Source organism: Muscardinus avellanarius, assembly GCF_963383645.1.
Source record: "Muscardinus avellanarius genome assembly, chromosome: 12".
NCBI lineage: Eukaryota > Metazoa > Chordata > Mammalia > Rodentia > Gliridae > Muscardinus > Muscardinus avellanarius.
In genome coordinates, this window is record NC_137798.1 from 96,114,589 (window position 1) to 96,135,901 (window position 21,313).

The 21,313-nt window shown below is 44.9% G+C and overlaps 1 protein-coding gene across 1 annotated transcript in view; it reads right to left on the bottom strand.

Moving 5' to 3' along the window:
• The window catches only part of LGMN (legumain), a gene marked incomplete at its 3' end in the record, with an annotated part of 49,567 nt that extends 41,241 nt beyond the window's left edge, over positions 1–8,326 (bottom strand). The window contains exon 1 of the mRNA XM_080707192.1: positions 8,248–8,326. The remainder of the gene's footprint in view (positions 1–8,247) is intronic.
• Between the last annotated feature and the right edge of the window lie 12,987 nt (positions 8,327–21,313).

The window sequence follows — 21,313 nt, forward strand, 5'->3', positions numbered from 1 at the left end:
ACAGAATACCTCCAAATTCGGTACCTTGGCATACTTAATTTATTATGCTGACCCCTTCCCTTGCCCATGGGTGCTAAGTAACCAGGGACCCTGTACTTGGAGTCAAGCTCAATTGTTTACTTAAGTCTCTCTTTCCTTCTGCAGCAACTGGAAGATAATCTTACTTTTTTTTTTTTTTAATTTCTCTTTACAACAAGACACACTGAGCTGGGCGTGGTGGCGCACGCTTGTAATCCCAGCATTTGGGAAGCTGAGACAGAAGAATCCTGGTTCGCAGCCAGCCTCAGCTACTTAGTGAGGTCCTTTGCAACTCAGTGAGACCCTGTTTCCAAATAAAGAATAAAAAAGAGAGGTCTGGAGGTGTAGATCAGAGGTAGAATGTCCCTGGGTTCCATCCCTATTAATGAAAAAAAAAAAAAAGCAAGACACACTGACTACTAACGCAGGACGCAGGAGTTATCCTTGATTATCCATCTATAAAATGAGATGGTAGAATTAAATTATTAAGGGAACATTCAGTTCTCAAATTCTCTGATTTTTCTGGTTAAAGATTGAGATTAAAGCTGGGCATGGTAGCACATATCTGTAATCCTAGTATTTTGGAGGCTGAGACAAGAGGATCACAGGTTCCAGGCCAGCCTCAGCAATTTATCAAGGTCCTCAGCAAATTAATGAGACCCTGTTTCAAAATAAAAGAAAATAAAAGAGGTATGAAGGTGTAGCTTGGAGGTAAAATGTCTCTGGGTTCAACCTCTAGAAAAAAAAAAAAAGAAGGGATTTAAACAAAATCCAACTAGATCTTATCTCAAATGAAAAACATATTTATTTTATTCAGGCTAATTTACCTTTTTTTCTATAGGGAAAATTTGTGATTCAATAACAAAATAAATTCTAGATCAAACAACCCTTCAAAGCCATTCCAATTCTATCAAAGTCTAACTATATATTATAGAAAAAAGCAATGCAAACATTTTTTGTTTGTAGACATGCAAATGAATTCTATTAAATACAGGTGCAACTAATCTTCCCGGGCCAGTTCTGTTCCTATTTCCATATTCATTTTGATATTTCCAATCTACTACAGATGTAACTATATTTTGGAGTTTCTTCTGAACTGGCTGTAACATATCACATACTTTCCTCCTTAATAAGTAAAACAAAATCCTATGTATATAAGCCAGGCACGGTGGCTCATGGTTGTAATCCCAGTACTTAAAAGCTGAGACAGGAAGGCTCGCAGGTTTGAGGCCAGCCTCAGCTACTTAGTGAGGCCCTCTACAACTTAAACTGTTTCAAACTAAAGAAAAAATAGGGTTGGGGGTATAACTCAAAGGTAGAATGCCCCTAAGTTCTATCCCCAGTACCCCCACACACAAAAAAAATCCTATGGATCTGTTTGTTTTATTTTTTATTATTTATTTATTTATTTATTTATTGCAGGTCTGGGGATGGAACCCAGGAGCAATCACCTCCAAGCTACACCCTCTGCCCTATTTTTTATTCTATTTTGAAACAGGGCCTCACAAAGTTGCAGAGGGCCTCACTAAGTAGCTGAGGCTGTCTGCAAACCATGATCCTCAGGTCTCAGCCTCCCGAATGCTGGGATTATAAACATGCACCACCATGCCTGGCTTTCATTTTTATATTTGTACAAAGAGATGACTATCTTTTTGGGAAAATCTTGGTTTTTTTTGTGTGTGGTATTAGGGATGGAACCCAGGGGCATTCTACCTCCAAGCTCCACCCCCAGCCCTATTTTTTTTATTCTTTATTTTGAAACAGGGTCTCACTGAGTTGCAAAGAGCCTCACTAAGTAGCTGAGGCTGTCAGCGAACCGCAATCTTCCTGTCTCAGCCTCCTGAATGCTGGGATTACAAGTGTGTGTTCTACAACACCTGGCTTGAAAAATCTTTCGACATTAACAGAAAGCACAAAAAACTCATTTATTTCAACAGAGATATTTGTTTAAACTTACTAGTGGTTAAAAGGTTTTAAGTCAGCTGGGCATGGTGGCACACGCTTATAATCCCAGCATTCCGGAGGCTGAGACAGGAGGATCATGGTTCATGAACAGCCTCAGCTACTTAGTGAGACCATCTGCAACTCAGAAAGACCCTGTTTCAAAATAAAGAATAAAAAATAGGGCAGAGGGTGTAGCTCGGAGGTCAAATGCCCCTGGGTTCCATCTCCAGACCCACAAACATATATATAAATAAATAAATAATAAAAGGTTTTAAGTCTCTCACAAGGTCCAGGGTTAATAATTCCTCCACATTTTTATTTCCAGTGCTTATTTGGCATTTGATTTTCTTTTATCCAAATTACTATTTATGAAATCTGGTACCAATGTACTTTGTGATTTTGTTCCAAAATAGTTTAACATGACTAAATTTTACAGTTACATGTTAATTCTTAGGTTAAATTTTTACCTTCAGTCTTCAAGAAATTTAGGCATAGACATTAAAATAAAAAATAGGGCAGGCAGTGTAGGCTTGAAGGTCAAATGCCCCTGGGTTCCATCCCCAGACCAACAACAACAAAAAAAATCAAACACAAGTTACCTAATACTCAGACCATCCTCCTATAAAACAATAAACATTACAGATGAAATTTGTCTTACACACACACACACACCCCAAAATTAGCATCTCTTGCCAATTGATTCATCATACTTTTTGTGTGTTTGGTACTAGGAATGGAACCCAGGGGCATTCTACCTCCGAGCTACAGCCCCTGCCCTATTTTTTATTCTTTATTTTGAAACCGGGTCTCACTGAGTTGCTGAGAGCCTCACTAAGTAGCTGAGGCTGGCTTCGAACCTGTGCGATCCTCCTGTCTCAGCCTCCTAAACTCTGGGATTACAAATGTGCCCACCAGAGCCCCCCACTCCTGTTTCAAAAATTCTAACCATTATAAGCAATGTTGCAAGCCAGACCTGGTGGTGCGTGCTTGTAATCCCAGCATTGGGGAGGCTGAGAGGGAGGCTGAGACCAGAGGATCAGGGTTCCTGGACGGCCTCAGCTACTTAGTGAGGCCCTCTGCAACTCAGTGAGACCCGGTTTCAAAATAAAGAATAAAAAATAGGGCAGGGGCTGTAGCTCGGAGGTAGAATGCCCCTGGGTTCCATCCCCAGACCCGCAAAAAAAAAAAAAAAACAAAAGTTGCAATAACCATTCGAATCCCTCTTTTTGTACAAACCTCTAAGGGTATTTTCTAGATGTGAAATCTTTGGGTATATCCATTTTGCTACAGCTATACTGTTGTAAGATACACTTACTTGCACCAGTAGTGAATGACAATCTAATTTTCTTCAAAACTCACAATTCCTAATCTGATGGATAAAAAGATTTTTTTTTTTTTTTTTTTGGTGGTACTGGGGTTTCTGGAAGCCCTTCTACCTCCAGACTACACTCCCAGACCTATTTTATAGATTTTATTTGGAAACAGGGTCTCTTAAGCCAGCGCGGCTGGCTTCGAACCTGCACGATCCTCCTATCTCCACCTCCCAATCGCAGGGATTACAAGCGTGCGCCACCACACCCGGCTCTAACTATGTTTTGATGTCTGCCTTCTGGATTAAAATTTTCAACCCCCTGGATACACATGGAAACTTCTTTTTAATGCCAACAATCTTCAATTCTTTTTATTACAATAAGAGGAATTTTACTCTTAATGCATAGAATCCAAATAAAAGATTTATATAAGTTTTTTTAAAAAGGCCCTTTTGACAATACAAATGTGAAATAGGACCCTTCAAACAAAGACCAATTTCAGTAATAGTTTACATACAGCAATAATTTATTCTGAAATGTTCATTTTGTTTCTGTTGAGTGGAAACTTCTTCATAAACTGGGATTTGAGTTACAATCTACTAAGCAAATTCTGCAGTTAAAAAATTCTGGCCGGGCGTGTTGGTGCACGCTTGTAATCCCCGCACTTGGGAGGCAGAGACAGGAGGATGGCGCAGGTTCGAAGCCAGCCGCGCTGGCGTTAAGAGACCCTGTTTCCAAATAAAAATATAAAATAGGTCTGAGAGTGTAGCCCGGAGGTAGAAGGGCTTCCAGGAACCACAGAACCACACAAAAAAAATTTTAATTAATTAAAAAAATTAAAAAAAAAATTCTGGGCACTGCTTCAAAGGATAGTCATAGGTAGGAAAACTCCCAAGAAAGATCTCAATATACAAACATGCAGTGCATAATTTTTTTTGATCAACGACAGACCACGCACATGATGGGGATCCCATAAGACCAAAATGGAGCCGAAAAATACCCGTCACCAATGACATCACAGCTGTGTAATTAGCCACTGTAATCAATGCTGCACTCCTGTGTTAGCAGTGATGTTGGTGTAAACAAACCTACTGTGCTGCCCAGTCATATCAAAGTACAGCACATGTAATTATATGCAGTGCAAAACACTTTATAAAGATAATAAGCCGGGCGTGGTGGCGCACGCTTTGTAATCCCCGCGCTTGGGAGGCTGAGACAGGAGGATCGCACCGGTTCAAAGCCAGCCTCAGCTACTCAGTGAGGCTCTCGGCAACTTGGTAAGACCCTGTTTCTAAATAAAATACAAAATGGGTCTGGGAGTATAGTCCAGAGGTAGAAAGTCTGGGTTCCACCCCCAGTACCACCAAATAAATAAATAAATAAATAAATAAAATAAGCCACTTATAAGCCACTATGCTGCTGGCTTATGATTTTACTAATTTTTTTAAACGGGTCTGGGGATGGAACCCAGGGGCATTTGACCTCCGATATATATCCCCTGCCCTATTTTGTATTCTTTATTTTGAAACCAGGTCTCACTAAGTTGTGGAGGGCCTCACTAAGTAGCTGAGGCTGGCTGCAAATCGCGATCCTCTGGTCTCAGCCTCCCAAATGCTTGGATTACAAGCATGCGCCACCACGCCCGGCTTGAATTTACTAATTTTATCATTATTTTAGAATGTACTTCTACTTCTGTTTTTGTTGGGGGGGAGGTTCTTTTCAGTGTATTGCATGAAGGAGTTATACTAGTTCAAATTAAAAAGCGGGCCCCAAATCATTACATTATAGAAGCTGTAAAGTTTTAAAACTTGTGACAGAATGGAATTTTCATTGCAAGGAAATCCTTTTAAGCGTCATTGAGCCACTGACTTAAAACCCATGAACCTTCAGCTGCTTGTCCTTAGCCGGTCCAGTCTCTACCAGGAACCAGCATTTGTTCTTGCACTAGTCACCCTGTAGCTGAATTATTTCTCCATATTCTGAATGCTTACTTAATTACAGTACAATTGCAGTCAAGTGTCTTCTTAAAAGCCTTCACTAAGCCTGGTATGATGATGCAGGCTTATAATCCCAGTACTTAGGAGGCTGAGACGGGAAGCTGAGACGGGAAAATCGCAGGTTCGAAGCCAGCCTCAGCAGCTTAGTGAGGCTTTCGGCAACTTAGTGAAAGCCTGTTTCCAAATAAAATAGCAAATTGGTCTGGGAGTGTAGTCTGGAGTTAGAAGAAGGCCCCTGGGTTTCATCCCCGGTATCATAAATTAATAATAATAATAATAATAATAATAATAATAAAGCCTTCACTCGTTTCTTTTTATCATAATCATCAGCAATCCCCTGGACAGTGGTTAAGGGTCTTCCCACCATTTCTGTGTTGAATTCTTATATGGATATAATCCTCAGTGCCCACAGGAAGCAGGTCATCACCCTTACTTGCATCAGCAAAGGGTCAAAAGAGTGGAGGTTCTGAATAATAGGATTCCTTTTCCTCTGTGGAAATGGCCTGGGGAAGGTGCTGTGGGAGAAGGCAGGCAAGACAGAGTATTGGGGAGTGAGGGGGATGTTGCTGAGTCCTCGGTGGCAGCTCAGTGTCTGGGGCCCTAGTTTCATTTTTATATTTTTTAATTTATATAAATATATATAATAAACCGGGCGTGGTGGCACACACTTTTAATCCCAGCATTTGGGAGGCTGGAGACAGGAGGATCCAAGTTCTTGGTCAGCCTCAGCTACTTAGTGAAGCTCTTTGTAATTCAGTGAGAGCTGTCTCAAAATAAAAAGAATAAAAAATAGGGCTGAGGGTGTAGATTGGAGGTAGAATGCCCCAGGGTTCCATCCCCAGTACCGCAAAAATAAATTAAATAAATAAAAGCTGGGTGTAGTGGCGCTCACTTGTAATCCCAGCATTTGGGAGGCTGAGATAGGAGGATCAGCGTTCAAGGACAGCCTCAGCTACTTAGTGAGGCCCTTTGCAACTCAGTGAGACCCTGTTTCAAGATAAAGATCAAGACGGGCATGGTGGTGCATGCTTGTAATCCTAGCATTTGGGAGGCTGAGACCTGAAGATCGTGGTTCAGACACCCTCAGCTACTTAGGGAGGCCCTCTGCAACTTAGTGAGACCCTGTTTCAAAATAAAGAATAAAACATAGGGCAGGGAGCCGGGCGTGGTGGTACATGCGTGTAATCCCAGCGCTTGGGAGGCTGAGATAGGACTGCACAGTTTCGAAGCCAGCCTCAGCTACTTAGTGAGGCTCTCAGCAACCTAGTGAGAGACCCTGTTTCCAAATAAAATATAAAATAGGTTTAGCAGTGTAGCCCGGAGGTAGAAAGCCCATGGGTTCTGTCCCCAGCAACACACACACACACACACACACACACACACACACACACACACACACAATTAGGGCAGGGGGTATAGCTCAAAGGTCAAATGTCCTTGGGTTCCATCCCCTGACCCGAAAAATAAATAAATAAATAAAGATCAAAAATAGGACTGGGGTGTAGCTTGTCCTTGGGTTCCATCCCCAGTACCAAAATAAATAAATTAATTAATTTTAGTTCTGTTATTTACAGAGAATACTCTCTATACTCTCCACCTCCAGCCCTATTTTCTATTCTTCGTTTTGAAACAAGGTCTCACTAAGTTGCACAGGGCCTCACTAAGTAGCTGAGGCTGGTCACAAACCTATCCTCCTGTTTCAGTCTCCCAAGTACTGAAATTACAAGCATGCACCGCCACGCCCGGCGACGACCAGCCTGTCTTTAATGTGGCCTCCCTCCAACACTTTTCTAACTACATAAGCCAAGATACAGATCTTACACTACATTCAGCTTCCTGGGCATTAAGGACAACATCCAAATCTCTCACAGCAGCACAGGACCTTCGAGATGTACCCCTCTATTTTGAGTCATAAAATTCACCACCATGAAATCCCTTGCTCCAACCAGGCTCTATGACTCCGGGGAGGTCCAGAGCATCATCTTTTCTGTATCTTCACCATACTGTTTCCTGATGAAATGCTTTCCTCCCACCTCGCCAGCTCCTGCTCATCCCCGGACCTTCGCCTAAGCATCCCCTTTTTTGCCAAGTCCCAACCCTTCCCCAAAGTTAGTTAAATGCTGACCACACCTGTACTCCTGCCCCTGTGGCAATGCAGTTGTTCACTAGACACTGCCCCTCTCCTTTTACAAAATAATCCTGCCTCGAGACGCTTAATAAAGCTAGATACACGTTTGCTGTGCAGCCCTAGTCAGGAAAGCCGAGCTACTCCAATCCCTGGAGACCACGGGGTGGGTCTCGGACCCTGAGTGCTTATTTTCACCTGTAAAACAAAGCACTTGCCACAGAGTTCCTTCTTCTAGCCCCTGAATGATTGTGTTTGACCCAGAATAGTCCTAAATCTAATAGGAACAGGGGACCACACTCGGCTTTCACTTTCAGGGTTGATATGGGTCGTTCAGAAACTCATCAGCTCAACTCCGGGAGCCAGAACCTTTCTGAGGGATATTTTGGGTATTTCTGTTTGGGTATTTTTGTTGTGGCATACAGTCCTCCCCAGCGGGCGTAGCCCTGGACACTACACGCATCAACTGCCTGACCTAGTCCTAGACGGTAAAGACAGGAACCGGGCCCGAACCCTGCCCGGCCCTCCCTGGCTGCGGAACCACAATCAGGTTTCTTCTCGTGCCTCAGTTTCCCCCTCCAGAGCAAAGCGCCGCTCCCAGCAAAAGCACGCGCAAAGGGGAAAAAAAAAAAAAAAGTTTTGAACCACCACCACCCTTGGGAGAAATTAGGTTGAGGAGGTCGCGTTTCCCTTGGGATTCGTCGCCTCCCGAAAGTCCCCTTGGCAGGGCGAGAAATACGTGACTCAGGATCGGGGGGTGAAAAGCCCAGCCAAGAGGCGAAGAGCCGCGGCTGACCCTCCCCTGGCCCGGGGCGCCGACCCGACCCCGATCCCCCGGGGGGCCCGTGGTTACCTGCGCTGCTGACCGCGGTGGCTGCTGGCGGCGACCGTGACTGCGGAGCCAGCAGGACCGTGGGAACTGCGAGCGGCGCGCAGCCTCAGACCAGCCACCTTCTGACGTCCGCGAGCAGTGATTGAGCTTTGGCGCCGCCGCTCCCCGCGCGGAGAGCCTTCTGAGACGCCGCGATTGGTGGAACGTTGGGGCGGGGCGTCTGCGAAAACCAATAGCAGATGAGGATGCGGCTGGCTAGATGGAAGACAAATCCTTGCGGGAGTGGGCGGGGCTTCGGAGTCCCTGAGTCCGCTGGAGACCCGGGCTGGGCTTGCGCAAGGCCCTTAGGGGTGGCCAGGGGCAGAACAGGGTTCCAGAAGTGATTGATCCCTTGAAAGGATCACACTGATTCCCAATCTTGTCTGCGCACTGGACCCATTCCAGGGAAGCTTCAGGAATACTGATGCACCCTGGTCATCCCCAGAGATTGTTGGGATTTTATTGTTCCGCCTTTGGCCCAGGATTCGGGATCTTTTAAAAGAGCCACAGATGATTCAGTCACTCAGACCCATTTAACCCTCACCAGAACCCTATGAGAGACGGTCGTCTGCACCCTAGCTGGACAGATGGGGCACTGGGGAAGTTTAATGGGCTCAGGGGGATTTATTTCCCCAAAGTTATAGTAAGCCTTCAGGGCAGAACTGGAACCGGGCATTCTGGTTCCTTAATCCCAATAGGGCTGAGGGTGTAGCTCAGAGGTAGAATGCCCCTGGGTTCAATCCCCAGTGCCACAAAAACAAAAAAGAAAAAGTTTACCAACCCCTGGATTAAGCAACATGGCTGAGTAGCCAAAAATCATGACTTGAAAGTGATGTTTGGCCCCAAGCCCAGGTCCGTCCAAGTCTGTGGCCAACACTCACGAGAACTCTGTTTCTAGACCGCCCCAGTGGGGGACAGTAGCACGTCATGCTTTCAGTTACTCTACATCTTTAGTAGGGGCCCCTTAAGTGCTAGGTGTAGTTGAACAATGAGATAAAACAGGGCGTTATTTCTTCCCCTTTAGGAATTCTGTTTAGTTTACAGAAATGGGTCCTTAACCTCTCTCGAATTTATCCACCCAGAATAAATGGTGGCCTGAGGGCCTGGAACAGCCCCTTTGATCTCCCTCAGCAAGCTTGTGTGTGCTCCGAGTACAGAACTGAAGAAAGTGGCTGTAATTCAAGTGCTGAGCAGCCCCAGCAGAAGCTGAAAGGTCACGTGAAGACTGCGCTGTGCGGGGCTGCCCCTGGCCTGGGCACAGGCACTCGTGAACTCTGCCCTAGAGCAATCTGGATTTAAATCCCCACTCAGTCCCTTCCCTTCTCCCTGCCTGAGTTTTCTCAAGTCGAAAATGAAAAAGAAAGTTTCTACTTCTTAAGGCCACGCTGAGAACTAAATTCATTAACACAGCACTTAGGGCCAGATAACTTGTACCAAGTATCAGCTACTGTCTAGGCTCAAGGGATCCCTTTGGCAGCTGGGCTATACCTTGAGGATTTGGGTGAGAAAGTTGAGGTGGGAATCTGTGATGGGAGTTGCCGGTGCTCCCAGTGCCCACTCGAGGGATGCCAGCTCAGCGTAGGAAGCGCTCAGCCAATGAGAAGCACCTTTGGCTCAGGTGGGCACTAAACAGCCCCACAGGCAGGTGGCATCGGGTTTCCTGTGGACCATAGGCATGGGGACTTCCCCATCAAATGCCCCTGAAGAATTCCCTGGAGAAGAAAAGTCATGCCTAGGATTCTGCCTCCATGCAGTCTGAGATTAGCAAGGCCAGATATGAGCTGGCGCTATCACAGAGTGTAGCAGATAACTAGGTCACTGGAGCCAATAGCGCTGATAAGGTATTTCAGGAAGTCTTTTTTTTGTAATGTAATAATGAGAGATTAAAGAAGAAATTAAGATCATGAAGCAACTAGGATTGAAGAAAGTGTAAAACATGTGGGTGAGTTGTTTGTTTGTTTTTTTGTTTGTTTGTTTGTTTTTGCAGTACTGGGGATAGAACCCAGGGGCATTCTACCTCTGAGCGACCCAAATGCTGGGATTACAAGCATGCCCCACCACACCCAGCCAACCTCTATTCTTTATAAATCAGTCTCAGATGTTTATGTAATAACAACAGAAAATAGAGTAACATGGTCTATTTCTTTCTTTTTTTTTTGTGGTATTTGGGGTTGGACCCAGAGACTTTCTACCTCCGGGCTATACTCCCAGGCCTATTTTATATTTTATTTGGAAACAGGGTCTCAATACATTGCTGAGTGCCTCACTAAGTAGCTGAGGCTGGCTTTGATCCTCCTGTCTCAGCCTCCCAAGCGCGGGGATTACAAGCGTGCGCCACCACGCCCGGCTAACATGGTCTACTTCTAAAACGATTTCTAAATATATAGAATAATAGTCGGGCATGGTGGCGCATGCTTGTAATCCAAGCAGTTTGTAATCCCAGCATTTGGGAGGCTGAGACTGAGGATTCTGGCTCCTGGTCAGCCTCAGCTACTTAGTGAGGCTCTTTGCAACTCAGTGAGACCCAGTCTCAAAATAAAGAATAAAAAATAGGGCTGGGGACGTAACTCGGGGGTAGAATGCCTCTGAATTCCATCCCCAGTACTGCAAAAAATAAAATAAATATATAGAATAATAATATAGAATACATAGTCTATATAATAGAATATGGAATATTCTAGTAGCATAGAATATTCTATATAATAAATGTGTAGAATAATATATAGAATAAAGTACATGTTACCAATATGAAGCTCAGTAAATTTTCACAAAGTAAACACATCTAGATAACCAACACTTAGATTAAAAAATCATTTAGATAAAAAAATATTGAGCCTGGCCAGCACTCTCAAAGTGCCCCCTTCATAACTGTATATAATATAAAATTTGCCATTTTAACCTTTTTTTGAGGTAGGTACTGAGGATCAAACCCAGGGGCATTCTACCTCTGAGCTACATTTCCAGATATTATTTGTTTTTGTATTTATTTATTTATTTATTTATTTATTGGGGATCAAACCCAGGGACATTCTACCTCTCAGCTACACCCCTATTTATTTATTTATTTATTTATTTATTTATTTATGCAATACTGGGGATTGGACTCAGGAGACTTCTACCTCTGAGCTCCACTCCAGCCCTACTTTTTATTATTTGGAAACAGGTCTCATTAAGTTGCAGAGTGCCTCACTATGTAACTTGCCTGGCTACAAACCTACGACGATCCTCCTGTCTCAGCCTCCCAAGTCCTGGGATTACAAGTGTGCACCACCATGCCTGACTTTATTTTTCTTTTGAAACAGATTTCACTAAATTACAGAGGGTCTCACTGTAGGGGTGCTGGAAAGCAGGCTGGAAGAAGCACTTTCCCCCACCCCAGTATGAGAAGTTAACTAGAGAAGTCTTCTTCCATATTAGGATTAGAAATAAGGTATTAAAATATAGAGTTAAGATATAGAAGTAAGGTAGGATTGGAAATAAAATGAAGATCCATAAGCCCAGCTGCCCAGGTTGCAGGATTCAAGGACGAGGGTAGGGGACCCACAAGGTCAAAGCCTCTAATCTCCAGCTTGCCTGCCAAGGTCTTTGTAAATGGGACCCCATCCCCATATCTCTGAGCTAGATCAGCAAACAAGGCCAGGCTAATCTGCTCTCCAGGCAGATTCTTCAGTGCAGAGATAAGCCTGGCCCAGCCAAGGTGGGTGGGTGGGAAAGGCAGAGCAGGCTCTGGCGTGTGTGAATGCATGTTTTAAAATTATTGGTTGCCGGGCGTGGTGGCGCACGCTTGTAATCCTCGTGCTTGGGAGGCAGAGACAGGAGGATCGCGCAGGTTCGAAGCCAGCCGCGCGCGCTGGCTTAGGAGACCCTGTTTCCAAATAAAAAAGTATAAAAAATAAGTCTGGGAGTGAAGCCCAGAGGTAGAAGGGCTTCCAGGAACCCCAGTACCACCAAACAAAACAAAAACAAACAAACAAACAAAAAAAAAAATTATTAAGCCGGGCGTGGTGGCGCACACTTGTAATCCCAGCATTCGGGAGGCTGAGACCTGGAGGATCACGGTTCGCGGACAGCCTCAGCTACTTAGTGAGGCCCTCTGCAACTCAGTGAGACCCGGTTTCAAAATAAAGAATAAAAAATATGCCGGGCGTGGTGGCGCACGCTTGTAATCCCCGCGCTTGGGAGGCAGAGACAGGAGGATCGCGCAGGTTCGAAGCCAGCCGCGCGCGCTGGCTTAGGAGACCCTGTTTCCAAATAAAAAAGTATAAAAAATAGGTCTGGGAGTGTAGCCCGGAGGTAGAAGGGCTTCCAGGAACCCCAGTACCACCAAAAAAAAAAAAAAAAAAAGAATAAAAAATAGGGCAGGGGGTGTAGCTCGGAGGTCAAATGCCCCTGGGTTCCATCCCCAGACCCGCAAAAAAAAAAAAAAAAAAAAAAAAAAAATTATTGGTTGTACTTGTTTGTCCTTGTATCTGATTGGTTGTATTCTAAGGTTGGTGGGCTCGAACTTTTGGCGGGCTCTCACGTGTGTAACCACTCCCTCCTAGGGTTATAAAATTCAGAGCGTGGAGTGGGGAGGGGTCGAACCTTGACCATTTAGTGTCGAAATTCGACCCCTGGCTAGCTGGGACAGAGCTGCAGCACAATAAACCTCGCTTGCGTTTTACATCTCTTGTGAGTCCTTCGATATTTGGGTTGGTGGGCGATTCTCGGACCCTTCATCACTAAGTTGCTGAGACTGACTACAAAACTAAAATCCTCCTGTATTGGGATTGTAGGCATACACTACCATGCATTGCTACTTTTAACCTTTTTTTTTTTTTTGTGGTACTGGGGTTCCTGGAAACCCTTCTACCTTCGGGATACACTCCCAGACCTATTTTTTTTTTAATTTTTTATTTGGAAACAGGGTCTCCTAAGCCAGCAAGGTTGACTTCGAACCTGCGCGATCCTCCTGTCTCCGCCTCCCAAGTGCGGGGATTACAAGCGTGCACCACCACGCCCAGCTCCTTTTAACCATATTTAAGCATACGTTCAGTGGCAACAATTACATTAGCATGGTTGTACAGCCATCACCACCATTTCCAAAACATGGCATCATAATCTTCAGCTTGCAAGCTGTTCCATTCCTCCTAGAATAAAATCCTACCCTGCTAATCTCACCTGATCCCTGCCTCACCCAAAGACCTCACTTCCTGCTACCTCTCTCCTGCCTCTCCCGCCACCTTGGCATTCTTACCTATGAATTTATAGTTCTTGGTTTCTTGTAATACACTTCTCCTCCCAGTCACTCAGCTGGCTCCTGTCCCAGTGCGCAGCTCTTCCTCAGAGTGGTCATCCTCGGCCAGTGGACGTGAAAGTGCCCCAAAACCTCTTTCAGTCTAGCCTTCTTCCTGGCTTTCCACTTTCAAGATTTGTTCATTTCCTGGCTGGGGATTAAAATGTAAACAGCTCGAGGGCAAGGTTCCAGGTTATTTATATTCCTTATGCCTAAAATAGTAGTTGTCACTAAACAAGCTGCCATTACCTAGCTAAGTAAGTGCTTGGTAACCGAATTAAGTGGTATGATAAAAGGCCGGGCATGGTGGTACATGCCTGTAATCCCAGCATTTGTGTGTGTGTGTGTGTGTGTGTGTGTGTGTGTGTGTGTGTGTGTGTGGTATTGGGGAATGGAATCCAGGTGTCTTCTACCTCCGGGCTACACTCCCAGGCCTATTTTATATTTTGTTTGGAAACGGTCTCACTAAGTTGCTGAGAGCCTCACTATGTAGCTGAGGCTGGCTTCAAACCTTCACGATCCTCCTTTCTCAGCCTCCCAAGTACTGAGATTACAAGTGTGCACTGTGCCGGTAATGGGAAATGTCTTTGATACTAATTTCAAAATGTATTGACTTCACATGCTTTGGCATTAATTTTAAAATATAGAAAATAGTCAGAGAAGCCGGCGTGGTGGCGCATGCTTGTAATCCCCGCGCTTGGGAGGCAGAGACAGGAGGATCGCGCAGGTTCGAAGCCAGCTGCGCGTGTGCTGGCTTAGGAGACCCTGTTTCCAAATTAAAAAAATGTAAAAATAGGTCTGGGAGTGTAGTCCGGAGATAGAAGGGCTTCCAGGAACCCCAGTACCACCAAAAAAAAAAAGAAAAAGAAAAAGAAAAAGAAAATAGTCAGAGATTTGGTGTTGTGCAGGTACTCAGACAGGGAAGGAACCCTGCAGAGTTCCCAGCACCAAGGGTGATTATCAAGAAAATAGAGGTAGCCCAGGGCCTTTGCATTTTAAGTTTACAGGGAAAACAAATTCTAGCAGACAGGTTAGGATGTGGGAGGATGGCATAAGCTTTCAAGATTATCAAGGTAACACATTTGGGGGTCTTAAAAGACTTGAGCTCACACCTATAGGAAGAAGACTTTTTGTCAGACAGGATATAAGATAGTGGATCTCCACGTCAAAAGCCTTGCCCCAGAGAAGGGGCGGATCTAGTTGGGTCAGAAAGATGATTGGTTAAGCAAAGATGTGAGATAAAATTCTTTATAAAAAAAACTGTTCTAGCTGGGCATGGTGGCGCATGCTTGTAATCCCTGTGCTTGGGAGGCTGAGACAGGAGGATCACACAGGTTCAAAGCCAGCCTCAGCTATTTAGTGAGGCTCTCAGCAACTTAGTGAGACCCTGTTTCCAAATAAAATATAAAATAGGGCTGGGAGTAAAACCTGGAGGTAGAAATCCTCTGGATTCCACCCCCAGTACCACCAAAAAAAACTGTTCTATATCCAAAAACTTCAGTAATTTATTTTCAAGTTACTCCACTACACTCTCTGTGTAGTGCTTTATAAGTTCTATCCTATTTTTCTAGCGTTGTAATAATAACATTACTTAAGTTAACAGCAAAAGAGTTTGGGCTATTCTTTTTCTAAAATAGCTCAAAACCCGTGGCTACATCTCACACTGGTACAGTTTTGCTGTACCACCGTAATATGCACCACCATGCCTGGCTTAATCCCAGCTTTTGGGAGGCTGTGACAGGAGGATCAAGGTTTGAGGACAGCCTCAACTACTTAGTGAAGCCCTCCACAACTCAGTGAGACCCTGTTTCAAAATAAAGAATAGCCGGGCGTGGTGGCACATGCTTGTAATCCCCACGCTTGGGAGGCTGAAATAGGAGTATCACACAGGTTCGAAGCCAGCCTCAGCTACTTAGTGAGGCTCTCAGCAACTTAGTGAGACCCTGTTTCCAAATAAAATATAAAATATGTCTGGGAGTATAGCCTGGAGGTAGAAAGCCCCTGGGTTCTGTCCCCAGTACCACCAAAATAAATAAATAAGAAAGAAAGAATTAAAAATTAGGCAGGGAGTGTAACTCAGAGGTTGAATATCTCTGGGTTCCATCCCCAGACCCCCCCCCATGCACACACACACAAATAATAATAATAAATAACACAAGTTTACTTAAGTCTTAAAGTTGATGTATGGGAAATACAGATCACCTGACCTGTAGCCCAGTGAAGGCAGTCTCTGGTGATAGGGATTGAATCCAGGGGCCTTTTACCTCTGAGTTACATCCCCAGACCAATTTTATTTCTTATCTGGAATCAGGGTCTTGCTAAATTGCTGAGGCTGGCTTTGAACTCGTGATCCCCCTGTTTTGGCTTCCCAAGTACTGGGATTACAGGCATATGCCACCGCAACCAGCAAGCTCTGGTCTTTATATCATGGTCTGGGTTTGAGTTCTGACTCCACTACTTACCAGCTGGATGTTCTTGTCTGTAAAACGGAAATAATGGTTAATGTGTGTGTGTGTGTGTGTGTGTGTGTGTGTGTGTGTGTGTGTGGTGGTACTGGGGGTGGAACCCAGAGACTTTCTACCTCTGGGCTATACTCCCAGACCCATTTTTTTATATTTTATTTGGAAACAGGGTCTCACTGAGTTGCTGAGAGCCTCACTAAGTAGCTGAGGCTGGCTTTGAACCTGTGCGATCCTCCTGTCTCTGCCTCCCAAGCACATGGATTACAAGCGTGTGCCACCACGCCCGGCTAACGGTTAATTTTTAAAACCTTGGGAAGATGAAGAAGACACAGAGCTGCCCAAGAATCATTCATATAGCTTCATTCATCCCCCATGACACTATATAGGCTGGTCTCACAACCATCTTGAAATTCTGCACTGTAGCCAAAGTTACAGTTTTTTGGTCACCTCTCTGCCCTGATCATAGCTTACTGAGACCAGCAGGATCTTCACCACGTGATGTTTCAGCCAGCTTTTTGTCTCTGTGACCAAAATCCCTGACAAGAACAACTTAGATGAGGGAAGCTTTATTTTTGGCTCCTGGTATCAGAGATTTGAGTCCATAATCATCTGCATCCATTTCTTTGGGCCTGGGATGAGGCAGAGCATCATGGCAAAAGGGTGTGGTTTAGGAAAGCTGCTCAGCTCACAGCAGCTGGGAAACAGAGGGAGAGAGTCTTGCCATACTGGGAACTATGCTTCCAGCACATAAGCTTTAGGGGACGTTCCAGATCCAACCCATCACACCTGGCCTCGCAGCTTCCTCTCTCTGACCACTACCTGCTCTCTGGCTCCCACCTGGACAGCCACAGTGGCCTCTTGCTGAAATCAAGCACACCAAGCTCATTCCTGCCTCAGGCCCTACCCTGGGCGTTTTCCTCTGCCCAAAACCCTTTTTCACCAAATTCCCCAAACTTACTTGTTTGCATTGTGAAGTACAATAAGAATAAGAAAAATGCATATGAACATGTATATATAGTTGAAAGAATAATTATAAAGCAAAATCACTCACGTACCCACCACCCAGACCAAAAAATAACACACCATCTGCCGGAGCCAGCCGGCAAAAGTACGGGTTCCGAAGAGAGGCGTGAGGATTAAATAATTCAATTCAAGCATGGGAGGATCGCCAGTCTCTACTGGGCCGATGACCAGTTTATTCTCTTGTGGTTATTTATATAGTTTCTAGCTTTGGGTTGTACAGGAATGCAAGAAAGACAAGTCCAAAGGGCCCAGCCTCAACTGTTTTCTTTGAATAACGAGAAACAAACTAATCCAGCCTGTCTGAGTTTATGTACGTGATTGGGATCATGCTGTTTTTATGCCTTCTTTTTTGGGGGAGTAAGAGTGTTGGGAATTGAACCCAGGGGCATTATACCTCTGAGCTACACCCTCAGCCCTGTTTTGAAATAGGGTCTCACTGAGTTGTGGAGGGCCTCACTAAATTTCTGAGGCTGCCCCTGAACCTATGATCCTCTTGTCTTGGCCTCCCAAGTTCTGGGATTACAAGCGTGTACCACCACAACTGGCTGCTCCTTCTTCTTTTAATAAACATTATGTGCACAACAATCTTCCATGGACTCACAGAAGTAGTTCATTCGTTTTCTTTCTTGTGTATTTGTCCATTTTAGGTTTTATTGATTGATTAATTGATCACTCATGATCACCCAGCTGATAAATGGCAGAGCCAGGCAACAGAGTAGAATCAGTTATTTATTGTCTGGTTCTCCGCTAGACTATGAGCTCCAGAAGGACCAAAGCCGTGTCTGGTTTGATTATCTTAGCACCACTGCTACCCAGTACAGAGCCCAGCACATGGCAGAGGCTCGGTACGTACTCGTTGACTCACCTTGGGAAAGCCCTCCTGATCTCTCTTTATTTATTTATTTATTTATTTTTTTTTTTTGCAGTACTGGGGATGGAACCCAGGGGCATTCTACCTCCGAGTCACACTCTCAGCCCTCTTTTTTATTCTTTATTTTAAAACAGGGTCTCATGGAGTTGCAGAGGGCCTCACTAAGTAGCTGAGGCTGTCCGCAAACCAGGATCCTCCTGTCTCAGCCTCCCAAATGCTGGGATTACAAGCGTGCGCCACCACGCCCGGCTGTATACATGTTGAAATACAAAATTCATTGAAAAATCTGAGGCCCCACAGAAAGGAAACCCAACCCACAGTTCTCAGATTTATTTCTGGCCACACTGTATGTCACCACCGCTGTTCTTTCTCCTTTCACTTCCACTTTTTCCCCTGAAGTCACTCTTTTACTGCAAAAACTTGCACTTGGAAGGAAAAGATTGGATTCTGTGGGGTCAGGCTCAAGTACAGTGATGTATGTGTCAGACTTTTAACACAATGGAGAAAGAAACGGAAAGATCTTTGGTTTGTGTCAAGCAACCCTGAATATAATGAGTAGCATGTTCCCATTCAGATGAACTGTGTAGTATTTTGAAAAAAAAATCAGGATATACTAGGAAGTCAGGGACGGTCCATAGGAACTGCCGTGGGTCAGCTCCCTCGAAGCCGCGCCTGAGAGGCCATCCTTGGGCTAATGAGTAGCCATGTTCAGGAGGAATCAGGAGGGGAGTAAGGAATCAGGAGTGGAGCAAAGGAAGAACTTCCGCAAAGACGTAGGTTTGGGAGGAGGTGAACTTCAGCCTGATCCCTCAAGGAGCTCTGGAGCATGGCTGGTTCTGTACAGGTTGTTCTTCCCAGAAGCAAGAAAAACCTGAGCTGTCAGTCACTGGTCAATAAGGGAGCTGCCGCCTCCCAGCCGTCTCCTGTGGGGGGATGGCTTCCTGCAACCAAGGCAGGCTAGGAACCATCGGAGAAGGATGCGGAGTGACCCAGCAGCCAACACCATGGTAGGCAAGAGGCCAGAGGCAGTGCATGGCTGAGTAATGGGAAGCTGGGCGGGCACCAAGAGCATCCGCTACTCGGGTGCCATCGCAACCCATGTCTGATGCTACAATCGGGGATGTATGGTAGTTTTTTGTTTTGTTTTGTTTGTTTTTTGTTGCACTAGTTATATATATATTTTTTCCTGGTGCTGGTGGCTGAACCCAGAGGCATTGTACCTCCAAGCTACAACCTCAGGCTACCAAGTGTGTCACCACACCCCACTTATTTTTGTTTATTAATAGGCTATTTGTGCTGGGCGTGGTGGCGCACGCTTATAATCCCCGCGCTTGGGAGGCAGAAACAGGAAGATCGCTCAGGTTCGAAGCCAACCGCACACGCTGGCTTAGGAGACCCTGTTTCCAAATAAAAAAGTATAAAAATAGGTCTGGGAGTGTAGCCCGTGGGAGTGTAGCCGGAGGTAGAAGGGCTTCCAGGAACCCCAGTGCCACCAAAAAAAAAAAAAAAGAAAGCTATTTGTGGAGTGTGTGTGTTACTGAGGATTGAACCCAGGGGCATTCTACGTCTGAGCTACACCCCCAGTCCTATTTCTTTTTCTGTTTCCTTTTCTTTGTGTGTGTGGTGTTGGAGATTGAACCCAAGGGCCTTCTACATCCAAGCTACACCCCAGCCTGATTTTTTATTCTTTTTATTCTTTTTTTTTGTGTGTGTGTGTGTGTGTGTAGTATTGGGGAAAGAACTTAGGGGCTTTCTATCTCTGAGCTATACCCCCAGCCCTGTTTTTTATCCTTTATTTTGAAACAGGGTCTCACTAAGTAGCTGAGGCTGGCCACAAACCTGCGATCCTCCTGTCTCAGCCTCCCAAGTACTGAGATTATAAGTGTGTGCCACCATGCCTGGCCTGATTTTTTATTCTTTATTTTGAAACAGGGTCTCACTAAGTTTCATAGGGCATCACTAAGTAGCTGAGGATGGCTCCAAACCTGTGATCTTCCTGTCTTAGCCTCCCAAGTACTGAGATTACAAGCATGTGCCACCATGCCCGGCTCATTTTTATTTTGAAATAGAGTGTCTCTAGGCTTATGAGAGTCTCACATTTTTCTGAGGCTGTCCTTGAATCTGCAATCCTCCTGTCTCAGACACCTATGTACTAAGAGAGTACAGGTGTATGCCACCGTGGCCAGCTTCATTTTTGTTTTTAATAGACTATTTATTTATTTATTTATTTATTTATTTTTGGTGGTACTGGGGGTGGAACCCAGAGGCTTTCTACCTCCGGGCTATATTCCCAGACCCACTTATATTTTATTTTGGAACCAGGGTCTCACTAAGTTTCTGAGAACCTCACTAAGTAGCTGAGGCTGGCTTCGAACCTGCATGATCCTCCTGTCTCAGCCTCCCAAGCGCGGGGATTACAAGCGTGCGCCACCTCGCCCGGCTTAGTAGACTATTTTAAAAGCAGTTTTAGATTCACAGCAATATCGAGCAAAAAGTTCAATGCTGGGAGTTCAAGTTTCTCCTATGGGAATTCTGTGTTCAACACATGGGCTCTCTGCTTGGAGATACACACACACACACACACACACACACACACACACACACACACGGCTTCCCGATCATCAACATCCCACAGCAGGGCGGTACAGTTATAAAAAAGTCTGCTAGATAAGTTGGTGTATTCCTGTAATCTCAATGAATCATCAGTAATCTTCTATTGAAAGCCGGAGCCGGGTGTGGTGGCGCAGGAGCCGGGTGTGGTGGCGCATGTTTGTAATCCCAGCACTTAGGAGGCTGAGACAGTTCAAGGACAACCTCAGCTACTTAGTGAGGCCCTAAGGCAGGGGGTGTAGCTCAGAGGTAGAATGCCTCTAAATTCAATCTCCAGAACCCCCCCAAAAAAACCTGCAGTGACACATCGTTATTGTCCAAAGTCACTGCAGTAGTTGACATCAGGGTCCTAGGGTTTCGGCTTGGTGGTGTTCATTTTATGAGTTTGGGCAAACATATAAGGACATGTACTCACCATCATAAAGCACACAGGGCAGTTTCACGGCCTAAAAAGCTTCTGAGCTCTGCCAGTTTATCTCTGCCCCTGACCTTTAGACTGCCTCCAAGGTTTTTCTTTTGTAGAATGCTTCATAATTGAAATCACGTGGCATGGAATCTTTTCAGATTAGTGTCTTCGATTTAGCAACACACGACTCAAGTTTCCTCCATGTCTTTTTATGGTTTAATCATGCATTTATTTCTGGAACTGAATAATATATTCCATTTTCCGGATGTACCACAGTTTATTAACTCGTTTGCCTACTGAAAAACAGTTTTGTTTTGTTTTGTTTGTGGTACTGGGGACGGAACCCAGGGGCATTTTACGTCTGAACTACACCCTCAGCCTATTTTTTATTTTGAAACAGG